The sequence below is a fragment of the Odontesthes bonariensis genome, chromosome 12 (genome assembly GCF_027942865.1).
Source record: "Odontesthes bonariensis isolate fOdoBon6 chromosome 12, fOdoBon6.hap1, whole genome shotgun sequence".
Classification (NCBI taxonomy): domain Eukaryota; kingdom Metazoa; phylum Chordata; class Actinopteri; order Atheriniformes; family Atherinopsidae; genus Odontesthes; species Odontesthes bonariensis.
The window spans coordinates 23,873,676-23,884,266 of NC_134517.1; the positions used below are offsets into that span (position 1 = coordinate 23,873,676).

At 42.9% G+C, this 10,591-nt stretch overlaps 1 protein-coding gene across 2 annotated transcripts in view; it reads right to left on the reverse strand.

Annotated features, from left to right (window-relative positions):
- Positions 1-9,023, reverse strand: part of map3k13 (mitogen-activated protein kinase kinase kinase 13) — a 30,582-nt gene extending 21,559 nt beyond the window's left edge. Inside the window, exon 1 of one of the 2 annotated variants that reach the window (XM_075479797.1) lies at positions 8,955-9,023. The gene's annotated coding sequence lies outside the window, so the exon portion shown is untranslated. The remainder of the gene's footprint in view (positions 1-8,954) is intronic. The other variant, XM_075479799.1, reaches the window with a different exon arrangement.
- Between the last annotated feature and the right edge of the window lie 1,568 nt (positions 9,024-10,591).

Here is a 10,591-nt window from a genome sequence, read left to right on the forward strand (position 1 = left end):
GACAGCATAAGAGATGGGTACAAGCGATGCCGTGTACTTCAAAACAACCCTCGACACATTCACACAAGTTTTGAGAAAGTAAAATCAAACAATCTGAGGATATTAGGTTTCAGCTTGTAAAGGCCTCTCCAGCAACTACACTGTTTATGCTGTACAATAAATATAAATACAAGCTCAAAGGTCCTGGCACACGTGAGCTCTTGCTCTGCTTTTCTCAAAAATCTCAAACACATTCACACATCGTAACGCCTCTATTTTCATATAAGCAGTGATAAAAGCGACATACTAAATAAATACCACTGACCGAGGAAGTGAACAACACCAATCATTACAATGCAAAGTTCTGCTTTAAAAACCGAGAGTCCCGCCATAAATGTGAGTGTCACTCTGATCAATTTATACAGCAACACACCATAAAAACTGCTTAGGAATAACTCAAGAACACGTCAAAGAGCAGCTCGGTTAACCAGAGAGCCCAATCTGGTCTGCTGTCACTGGCGTGTGGCGTTCGTTTGAATGATACACACTGAAAAGGGTTTCATAGAAAGTTTGGAAGTTCAGTCCATTTGTATGCACGATTTGAATGATTTTAAAGTTGTGGCCGATCATTGTGAGTGCATATTCTAAATATGCAGATATAAGAGCCTAGGTTTATCTCAAACAGCACACTTAAAAGGCACAAATTCACACTCTGACAAGTAAAAAGATGAATCCAGACTTCAGAGTTTGAGTCACTTTGTCGTGGAATTTCCTTGATCCAATTTTAGTATCAGCAATAAGAATTCAACTAACCTCCTCACATGATTTAAAATTGCACCTTTGGAGAGCGATGAGCAGGTGACGTCCGAGCGACCTTGTTTCTACCTTGAACAGTTTCCTCAAGGAGAGACTGGCTTTCAGTGCAGTATGTCTGCTGAAACGTTGCCTGCAAACATTCTGTTTGTCACCACCACCTTTGGCAACATAAAATGAACAAAACTTTAGCGTTTGACCGCTTGTAATTTTGAGTATTCTTTGAGATTGTTAATTAATTTATTAAGTAACACAGCAATAGAAGAACATCTTTCTGTCACAGTCTTTTTCAAGTTTCAAGGAATTTAAATTTCCTGTAAACAAATTTCAACAGAAAGTCTGCATATACGCAGAGAAAAATAGCCCTGAGCTACTTGTTTCATGGAGACGTTCATACAGCAGGGGCCAGCTCCTGTTTTTGGCTGTGCGACTATGAGAAAATGATCCGACATGTCAGTCTCACACGTGTAACGGGGCCCCGAATTTTCCCAGAGACGTCCCGAAGGGGTTGGAACACAAACGTACGCAACGCTCACCCCTGACTTCTTCTGGACATCGAAAGTAACACATTGCTACACACAAACACACACATTATTGAACAGTGCGTCTACCATCTTCTCAAATAAGCAGTTTATCCATCCTTTTTCTTTTTTAATACCCAGTAAATCCACTCACCCCCAGCTGCCATTGGGTGAGAGGCAGGGTACACCCTGGACATTTTTCAGGGCCCAAAATAACTTCTTAAAATTCTCCTTCGGCCCTACCAACAGTTCCACTTACTGGGAATAATAATCCACAAATTCTTTCAGCCATGTGGTTTAACTTTCAAATGAGAAGAACAGCTTTTTCTACATTGATCAGTCTTTATCAAACAAATCTATTTGCTTTTATCGTTGTGTTTTTGTCTTTCGGTCTGGCTTATAACATTTCTTTTTTAACTACTGGGAAGCAGTACTAGTAATTTATAAAACATTTTTATTAATTTAACTATTTGGCATAATTCAAGTGTCACTGGTGACAGCATGAGTTTAAACCTAAATCCACAGCTGATAACGCGATGGCTGATTATATCATTCTTACTTCCTGAGTTTTTAGATGGTTTAGTTGAGCGACATCGAAAAGTAACGGCTTCTCGGAACAGTTCCGAAGCAAACATTCGAAAATGAATCTCACCTCCGTCTCTTAGCTTTCCCTCCTCCAGTGATGGCCGAAGCCTCCTGCTCTGCCTCCATCTCTGATACACACATGATGAGCAGCCAGTCGGTGCTCAACGTATCCTGGCTTCGCCTCCGAGTGCAACAGAGCTGTAAACCACACTGGCTCAGCTCCGTTATACACACTCATTATTATTTCACCAGCAGCGGAACAGCAGCATTGACAGCTCCTGTGTCCCCCACATTAATAAGAAACAAAGCAGCGTTGCACACATCAGCTTACAGCGGTTTACCTTTCCAATCTGCCATCGCAGGCAGGGACCAGGAACAAACACACACGTCTGTAGTTACTTACATATACAATTTATTTCCACAGACGTTACATAAATCCGGCAATGTGTTGGCAAACAGGTGGATTTAGTAACTAACCACCTTAATATTTTCACTGTGGACAACTGTGGAAAACAAAAGATAATAAAGACGGTGCCCGATTTTCTGCTCAGAATTCCTTTAGTTTACCGTCTTCTTGGGATCTTACCATGAATACAGTTTCAAAGTTTATTTCATTGTGTAAAATTCACTGTATAATATGTTCTTTATCAGAAAACTGTGTGTCGCAACAAAGTCAAATACAAGTTGTCAGTATACTAACAATCATTAACAACTAGTGGTCAGAAAAGTGGAGGATTTTACAGTTGAAGGATAAAAGGATTATTTTAGGTATAACATATGCCAAAACATTTCTGGATCAAAATAATCAGCTTAAGCGTGAAACCTTGAAAAATTGAAAACCCTTTCGCCTCCCTGAAACTATCGTGCTCCTTTTGTTGCATGAAAGAGAGCTTTATTTTGGGGTGGAGACTCACTCTCAAAACTTGAGCCGACTTATTCTCGTCCTTCATCAGGTGATCTGCAGGGTGATTTTAGCAGCGTTTCCCCAAATGCTTGTTAGGTACCAACTGCGCTCCAATAAATGGTGCGGACCCGAGTCAGCAGAACAATGATCTGACAAATGATTTGATTGAGGGTGTTAGATGCGTCTGATGGGATAAGACCGGCACAAACTGCTGACTTCACGGACGAACCAGTTCGGCTAAAATGGATGGCAGCAAGCGTGCCAGCCCAGCCAGCTGTGGACGGTCGTGCATGGGCGGGCACTGATGAGCCAGTTCTGCCCACAACAGCGCACAATGTTGAGAGACAGATAATACTTGTGAGATTACCGTGCTGAGCCAACCAACAGCCCATACCCTGACCAATCTGCACTCAGAGGAAATTACATAACAATGACTGTTCCACACCCACAGAGGATTCTGCACGCACCATCACGACAATCCATCTATCCTGAATTCTTCTTTATGGTGAGTTCAGAGTGGGCTGCAGGAGCAAACGGATGAGGAGCAGCGGGCAGAAAGCCCGGTTGTACTATCCTCCCTCTCAGCTGCATGCGCCTGGTAATCCCAAGCGTGATTTAGCGGATTGCATGCCGGCCTACAATGCAGACACACAGCAGCCACTCTTAGATAACACAAAATGTTTTGAAGGCTCATCTTCCTTCTAATTATTACACTTAGGATAATTGCAGAAGTGGGAGGAAGTGGACACAAACATGGATGTTGTGTTCGTGAACACTTCACCTCCCACTTCCATACCCACAGGGAGAGGATGGAAGAGAGAATGTGGGGTGGCAGGCAGTGGTCTGTCTGCGATTACAGCTGCGTAGCTGGGGGAGCTGACGATCGTCACTGGGGTGAGAGGTTAGAAGAAAGAGAAGAAGCAAGGTCACTGATGTACAAAGAGAAGAGACACACTGTGCAGTATTTAACCACAATACTGAGCATGTTTACATGCCAACCAGTGCTTTCAGAATCCTGGTTACATTGTTAAACTGGTTTTGTGAAACCCGTCTCCGTCTCCTGGTACTAAAAATAAGATCCTAATGGTTTCAGGTGATTACAAATAAAACCACACATGACACTCCTGATCAGAAATTTGTATGCTTTGTGCACATGTTACGGCGGCATGACATTCAGAGGATGATCAAAGCCTCGATAAGATAAAGAATCTCAGGTATTTGTTCAGTTGTTACATTGTTGGAGCACATTTCTCTGGGTGTTAACTAACATTTGGAGATGCTTAAAGAAGATTAGTTCCTGTTTTTTGAGTACACCTCAAACTTTGAAAGTCTGCAACTAAGAATTATTATCAGTTTTAAAAATAAGATTAAAAAAAAAAAGTCAGTTAGCAGCCCCAATATGGGCTTCAGTTCAAATGCTTTGTTTGGCCAGTAGTTTAAAGCCCACTAAGTTATCCTTTCATTTGTTTTAATGAAAAAAACCCTCAAATATTCAAATTATCATCATCATTTTTAGTTGAACTATTTTATGGTCAGGTGATGATCTGATGGAGTTATTATTCTCATTGCATTCGACGACCATTACTCACAGATACACGAGCACGAAATATTACCATCTAATCTATGAATAACATAGAGCTCTATGCATCCCTGCTATTCATGGTCTATTCTAAAGACACATCGGAGGTCAGAGGTACTCAAACACACTCGCACACACATGCAGCCCGTATGACTTGTGCTCCGGCTCTTGCTCGTCCACTCGTGTGTGTTAATATGCTGCCCATGAGGGGCTGCGGGCTGTGGTAATTATAGAAGCACTGCCAGCACAAATATCACAAGAGAGAAGTACATTGAAAACCGCGCTCTGCTGCGTGAATACAGTGCAGTGCATACAAAGCACACACTAAAGAAACGGCGGCATAGACGGCGAGCATCCATTATGACTGCACATTGATCCAACTTTGTATGCCAGCTCCCCTGCCAAGGCTTTTCAAGGTGTTTGGCCTTCATGAAGTAAAGCCAGCTCAATATTAGAAGCAAAGCCCTGGCACACTTAAGAGTTCAACAATGCTAAGTTAATGTAAGCAACCTCACAGTCGCAACTGTAATACCCCCGCCCAAATATAAAGGGATGTAGAGCTTAACCCACTTCTTAACAAAATCCCAGCCCTCAAACAGGCTGACCAATGAGCCTCCTGCAAGTGTGTCCAATGTGCTCTTTGGCATTCCCTCACCAGGAGGGACAACAGCACAGATGAGCCCGGAAGATGGACCATGATTACTCTCTTAACCACTCTGAGCAGTAATTATTGGCATTTACTGGTCTGATATAGATGTAAGGAGTGCCGAGCGGGCTCTCGGTGTGACAAGCTGACCCTGCGTGTGTGCACAGTAAGCCGGGATGGGGTGGAGGGAGGTCCCGTGGAGCTCAGAAAGCGTCATTACTGAAATGTCAGTCAGCAGGAAGGGAAGGAGGAGAGGGCATAAGGGAGGGGGGCTGAGGAAGAGGACAAAGATAAAGATTGGAGGATGAAAAAGATGGAGGAAAGGCATCCTGTTTAACTTCCCTCCCTTAGTCTACCATTTATCTGTCCGGCTGTTTCCACTCATCTGCCCCTCTGTCGGCACTCAGCCCATCAACACACCCAAACAAATACTTTTTAAAGAAAATTAAAGATTTCCAGTTCTTCGTTTTCTCTAAAACTTTTGTTTTTGGTCAACCTTCAATTAGGATGCGGTGGTCTTTGGTCAGCACAGCAGTGAGACCCACAGATCAGCGAAGGGACCTCAAGAGTTGTTTTCTTATAATTTTCTTGACGTATCATGTAACTGAGCAAAAGGGGTGGAACATTTTCACTGATTCACAATCTCAGAACCATCAGCGTTCATCTGACGGTAAGTTAGATTTCTAAATGTATCTGCATTTAAACAATGACCGGAGCACAGAACAGGAAGCCTTTGCCTAGATATCCAATATCCAGACATCCGCTCACCGGAAGCCCAGAAATATTAGTTACTAGTCCTCAGAGGCACGGTCATTAGACCATTGTCGATGGGTTCCTACATTGATCCTGGCTCATTATGAGTCCTGACAGGAAGAGCAATCAATCACCACTGAGAAATAAGTATCACTCACTCTCACATATAAACTACTGAAATGATTCATCATGACAAATTACAGCACAGAGAAGGTCGAAATATCCCAGAGCCCCTACTGCTGCATTAATGTGACCAAAAAAACAGGCCAGGCGAGTATCCAAGGCTGGGATTAGAGAGATCAGACCAGCTGCAAGGCCACACTGGCTCCGTTGCTCCAAATGTCAATTGCATTAATACAGCTTCCTGTCTGGACGCCAGCATCAGGACCTGCCTCCCTGTGTGCTGGCGCTCAGCTCTCCACAGCACAGATGTGCAGGTACACATGAAACAAAACACCATGTGGCAGTTTCACCAGTGTGACCGACTTATTTCTGAAGCAAGAGGGACAAAAATAAATAAATGAAAAAAAGTGCTCAAAAATATCTGAACTAAAATCTAAACTGAAACTGCGCAAGTTGTTGATTCATTTCAACAGCAGCAATAAGTGAATGTGTGCTGAACAATATTTCCAGCACTGGGAAGCTGCACTGTCTGTAGGACTGAGCCAAGATAAACCAGTTCCTGCATTTATCATTATGAAGGAATGTGGCTCTCAGTGTGGCAAAGACAAACAGTCACTTTGGGATATTGTTATCATTGGTTTAAGTGTCTCCGTGAGACAAAAAACATCAAATTCAGGCAGGAACCTGAAACCGGTCTGGTCTCCTGAAACATCATCATTAACACACAAAGCCACGTCATGCATCTTCATTTTGTGTTTTTCCTGCATGTTACTACAAGTCACGTGACGGAGGGACACTTTGCCTCGTACTTTAACCCTAACCCTGATCATTTGGCCTGTCAATCAGAAGACAGAAACGATAAACATCAACCCGAGCCAGATAATATTTCCATGTTGCGTCACCGGTGATCAAAACTGTCCCAATTGACTAATCTAAAATAAAAAATCTCCACAAACAATACGTCTGGCGTCATCCGTTGAGACAAATTCAAATCCTGTTGCATGCATGCGTTTTATTACATTTGCATGCGAGACTGGAGGAAACTCCACTCTTTTCCAGTTGTAATGTCCCAGGGAATTACACACATATAGTTTCAAGCCTCTACACTGTGTTGAAACTGAACTAATGTCTACTCTTTCTTTCTTGGTGCCAGAGCTCAGGTTCTGTGTCCCTGCCGTCTTGACACATAAAAGAAATAAATCTGCCCACATGTGTTGCTGCTCACGTGTGCTGTGAAGCTGGTGTTGGCTGTCCGCATGCCACGCTTAAATACACAAGAACACCCGAGAGGCAAACCCTTTAAGCACAGTGTTAGCGGGGGACCACATTTGGCTGATTGGTGTCATGCTTGACCTGCGACAGCACCACAGTCGAGCAGCAGCTACAAGGGAGCCGAGGCCATGAGTGAAACACGTGGACCCGAGCTGGAAACGTAGCTCTCAGCACAATGAGCGGTGGAACATAATGCTGCTGTGGTGACAGAGCACAGCATCCACTGCGGACACACTGTCAAAGCACGTCGGCAGAGACAAACACGAGGCGGTCGAAACCGTGGGACTGTTGTGGCGTGAAGGATTCGTGAAAGGCAGATGAATGATTGCGTGCGATCTGTGTCAGATGGCTTCCGAGTGCTGCTCACAGAGAGCAAGCAGAGTGAGACGTTTCCAGAAACGCATCTGACAACGAGCGATCACGGGTGGCCACGTCGTTTAGATAGATCTACGCGGAACTAATGAAGTTCAATGGGAGAGCTCAGCAATAATGCAAAAGCTCTAATGACTAATTCTGTCACAAACGCTTCAGAGACGTCTTAAATCACCTTTGAGGTCTGTCTGGAGGCTGCGGTTTGGAGACTTTAAGCTCTCCTTGGCGAAAGTCAATGAGGACCTGCAACGTGACCCTTAACATCAATAAACTGCGCCTTAAATTGGACATACGTTACCCGCCCATCATGAGCAAGGCTATTCTAGACAAGACATGGGTTTTAAAATGCAGAGACACTGTACTGAAATTCAACCCAAAAAGAAAAAGATGCACAGGAAAACAAGTCTTCACTTTCCTTAAAAACACACTTTAGGAGGGAACCGTTCATTGGGCCGTGCGGACCAACACACAGATGACCGATAATCATATACGAATCAGAAGTCCACACCAGGGTGCACATAAGTTCATAACAAAGCACACCATGGCTTTAATGTGTTGGACAGTAACAAAGTTCACTGTTAGGGAATTAAATCAAATGAACCAGTATTTGGTCTCATCTCAGTGATATCAAAATGCAACAACACCTTAAACAAGAAGTGTCGTGTATGTATGGCAGCCCTGTTGTGTTGTTATTGAGTTGTGTTACTTTCAGCTGAGTGTAACTGGTGAGTAAATCATATAGTAACAACAGAAAATGAAAAAAAAAAAAACAGAATACGAAACTAGAGCCAACCTGTCCCAGCAAGGAGATCGTTAGCTCTTCAGCCACGTAGTCAAGAATTCCAAACAAAAGTACAATCTGAGAACACAAAACAAACATTTCTTCTCTTGCCTCTATAATTTCGCCTCTTCTTCCTGCACGAGCCCACGGCAACCTATAATTTCTTCCTTCTCCTGGTTGAAACACACAACTCAGGAGTCACTTGGTAGATTTTAAACAGTTCAGTAATCAACAAGATCGTTACATAATGAGGGCAAATGAAAAATAAAAAAAACGAACCTTATTGGCACGGGCAGCAACTGCTCTACTGTACATCTCCTTTTAGTCTCCAAAAATGATAGCTACGGGGACCAGGTTGGGTTGAACCAGCATTCAAATATAAGCTGATTTGTGGCTCAAAGTCCATTCATTAGATAGACTAAACAGTTGTAACAATCTGGGGTAGTCGAGTTAAAGCCTGTAAACCGCAGCTCAATGACAGCTGCCTCAGTCGGCACATTTATCCTCATCGCAAAACACAAACCAGAGCGTTTTTCTTCAAACTCTTCAAACGGAGACGCTTTAATTTCGCTATAAGGTAAAAAAGTTCAGTGAAAAGCAACGGAAACCTGAGTTTTATTTTTTACCGTTTAGCGCTTCTGAATCCCGCAGAGATGTCCGACCGCTGATGTCTTTCGGTTCATCTATTTACTAGAATGGTACGGTGACGGTCTCATGAGCGTCTTGCGTCACTTCCGGACACTCTCACTCTGTGGCACCTGTAAACCGCTCGTCAAAGATCGTCGTCCTTTGAGAACATGACTAGCGGCGAATACGACCCGGCCTGTGAAGGACGAGCAATAACTGCTTAATCAGTTCACTGGCAAGTTGTCCCGTGGTAATTAAGTAAATATATATTTTTATTGCGCCTAAGTGCAGTTTTGAGGGGATAGTATTTCCATGTCCTCCTATTTCACACTCACACTCCAACAAATTTCCCTTTTTTTTTTTTACCTTAGATTTAGAGTTAGACTTTGACTCAACTTTATTGACCCCTTTGGAATGACTGGCAGTTTATACGATACGATAGGAAAGAGTCAGCACACAAAGGGCAAAAAAGAAAAATATATATAGATATAAAAATACACAAATTAGATAACAAAATATACACTCTAGAAAAGTAACAGTGGATAATTGACCGGGTATTTCGTGAAATTAAATTAAATTAAGTCATTGTATTGTGGTTGGCAGATTATTGCACATAGGATGAACATTTTGATAAATAAATAGGTATTGCTGTTGAATAAAAGAAAAACAACTATTCACTGTGATGTGAGGTGGTTAGTGTTACCTCCTCCCCCCAAGTGAGGAGTTGTGCAGCCTGATGACCTTGTACTTATCATTTATTTATTTATAATTCACAAAACAGTATATTAGTGCCTTTGGCTTCGAGGTAGCTTGGAGCTGTAGAGTCAGAGAGCCGAAGGGTTGGGAAGTATGTTTTTTAATAGATAGATTTGTGCTGCATTCTGTTTGTACATTAAGTGTTATACACTAATTGCCTCTGCCCCTTCCTCGTGTTAAGAACTGCTATGATTAGCTTTACAGTTTGCAATTCACGTGTCAGGTTTTTAAATGCAAAGCTGTCAGGAGTCCCTTTTTTCACGGATTACATTGTGAATTTGTATGAACAATATGATACCAACGCTGCTCTTCGGAAAGTGGTGCTGAAAAGTATTTTTTACACGTTCAGTGGATATCATTATCAAATCAATGTGATCCAGGGGAACGATCCCAAAACATAACTTAGCCCACAAAAACAGAGGACCGCAGTGATTCACTGAGGTTTATGGGTACGAAAATAAAGCGGAGTGGGAGCTCCTCTCTTTGTTTTCTCTCTGTGACGCTGTGTTTAAAAATAGCTGCTCTGCGCCCGCCGGTACTTACAGGATGAATAATAACTATAATGGCAGGGAGGTCTGAGCAAAAGTGACATTTTACCTTTCAGCGTTTCGGGCGCCGTTTAATCACTGCTTTTAAGGGTCTTCACAAAGTCCAAACAAGAACTTCACATTGTCTCGATGATGTTGCATAATCAATCAACTGCGCTTATGAAGAAGTTCATTCTATAGACCGAGAGCGCGATTTCTGCTCGTGACCTTATGAATTTATCAAAATCCGTTATCTCAAGAAGGAGGGAAAACAGTGTGTGTGTGTGTGTGTGTGGGGGGGGGGAGTGGGGGGGGGGGGGGGGGAGTGGTTGGGGGAGTGAAACCGATACTGC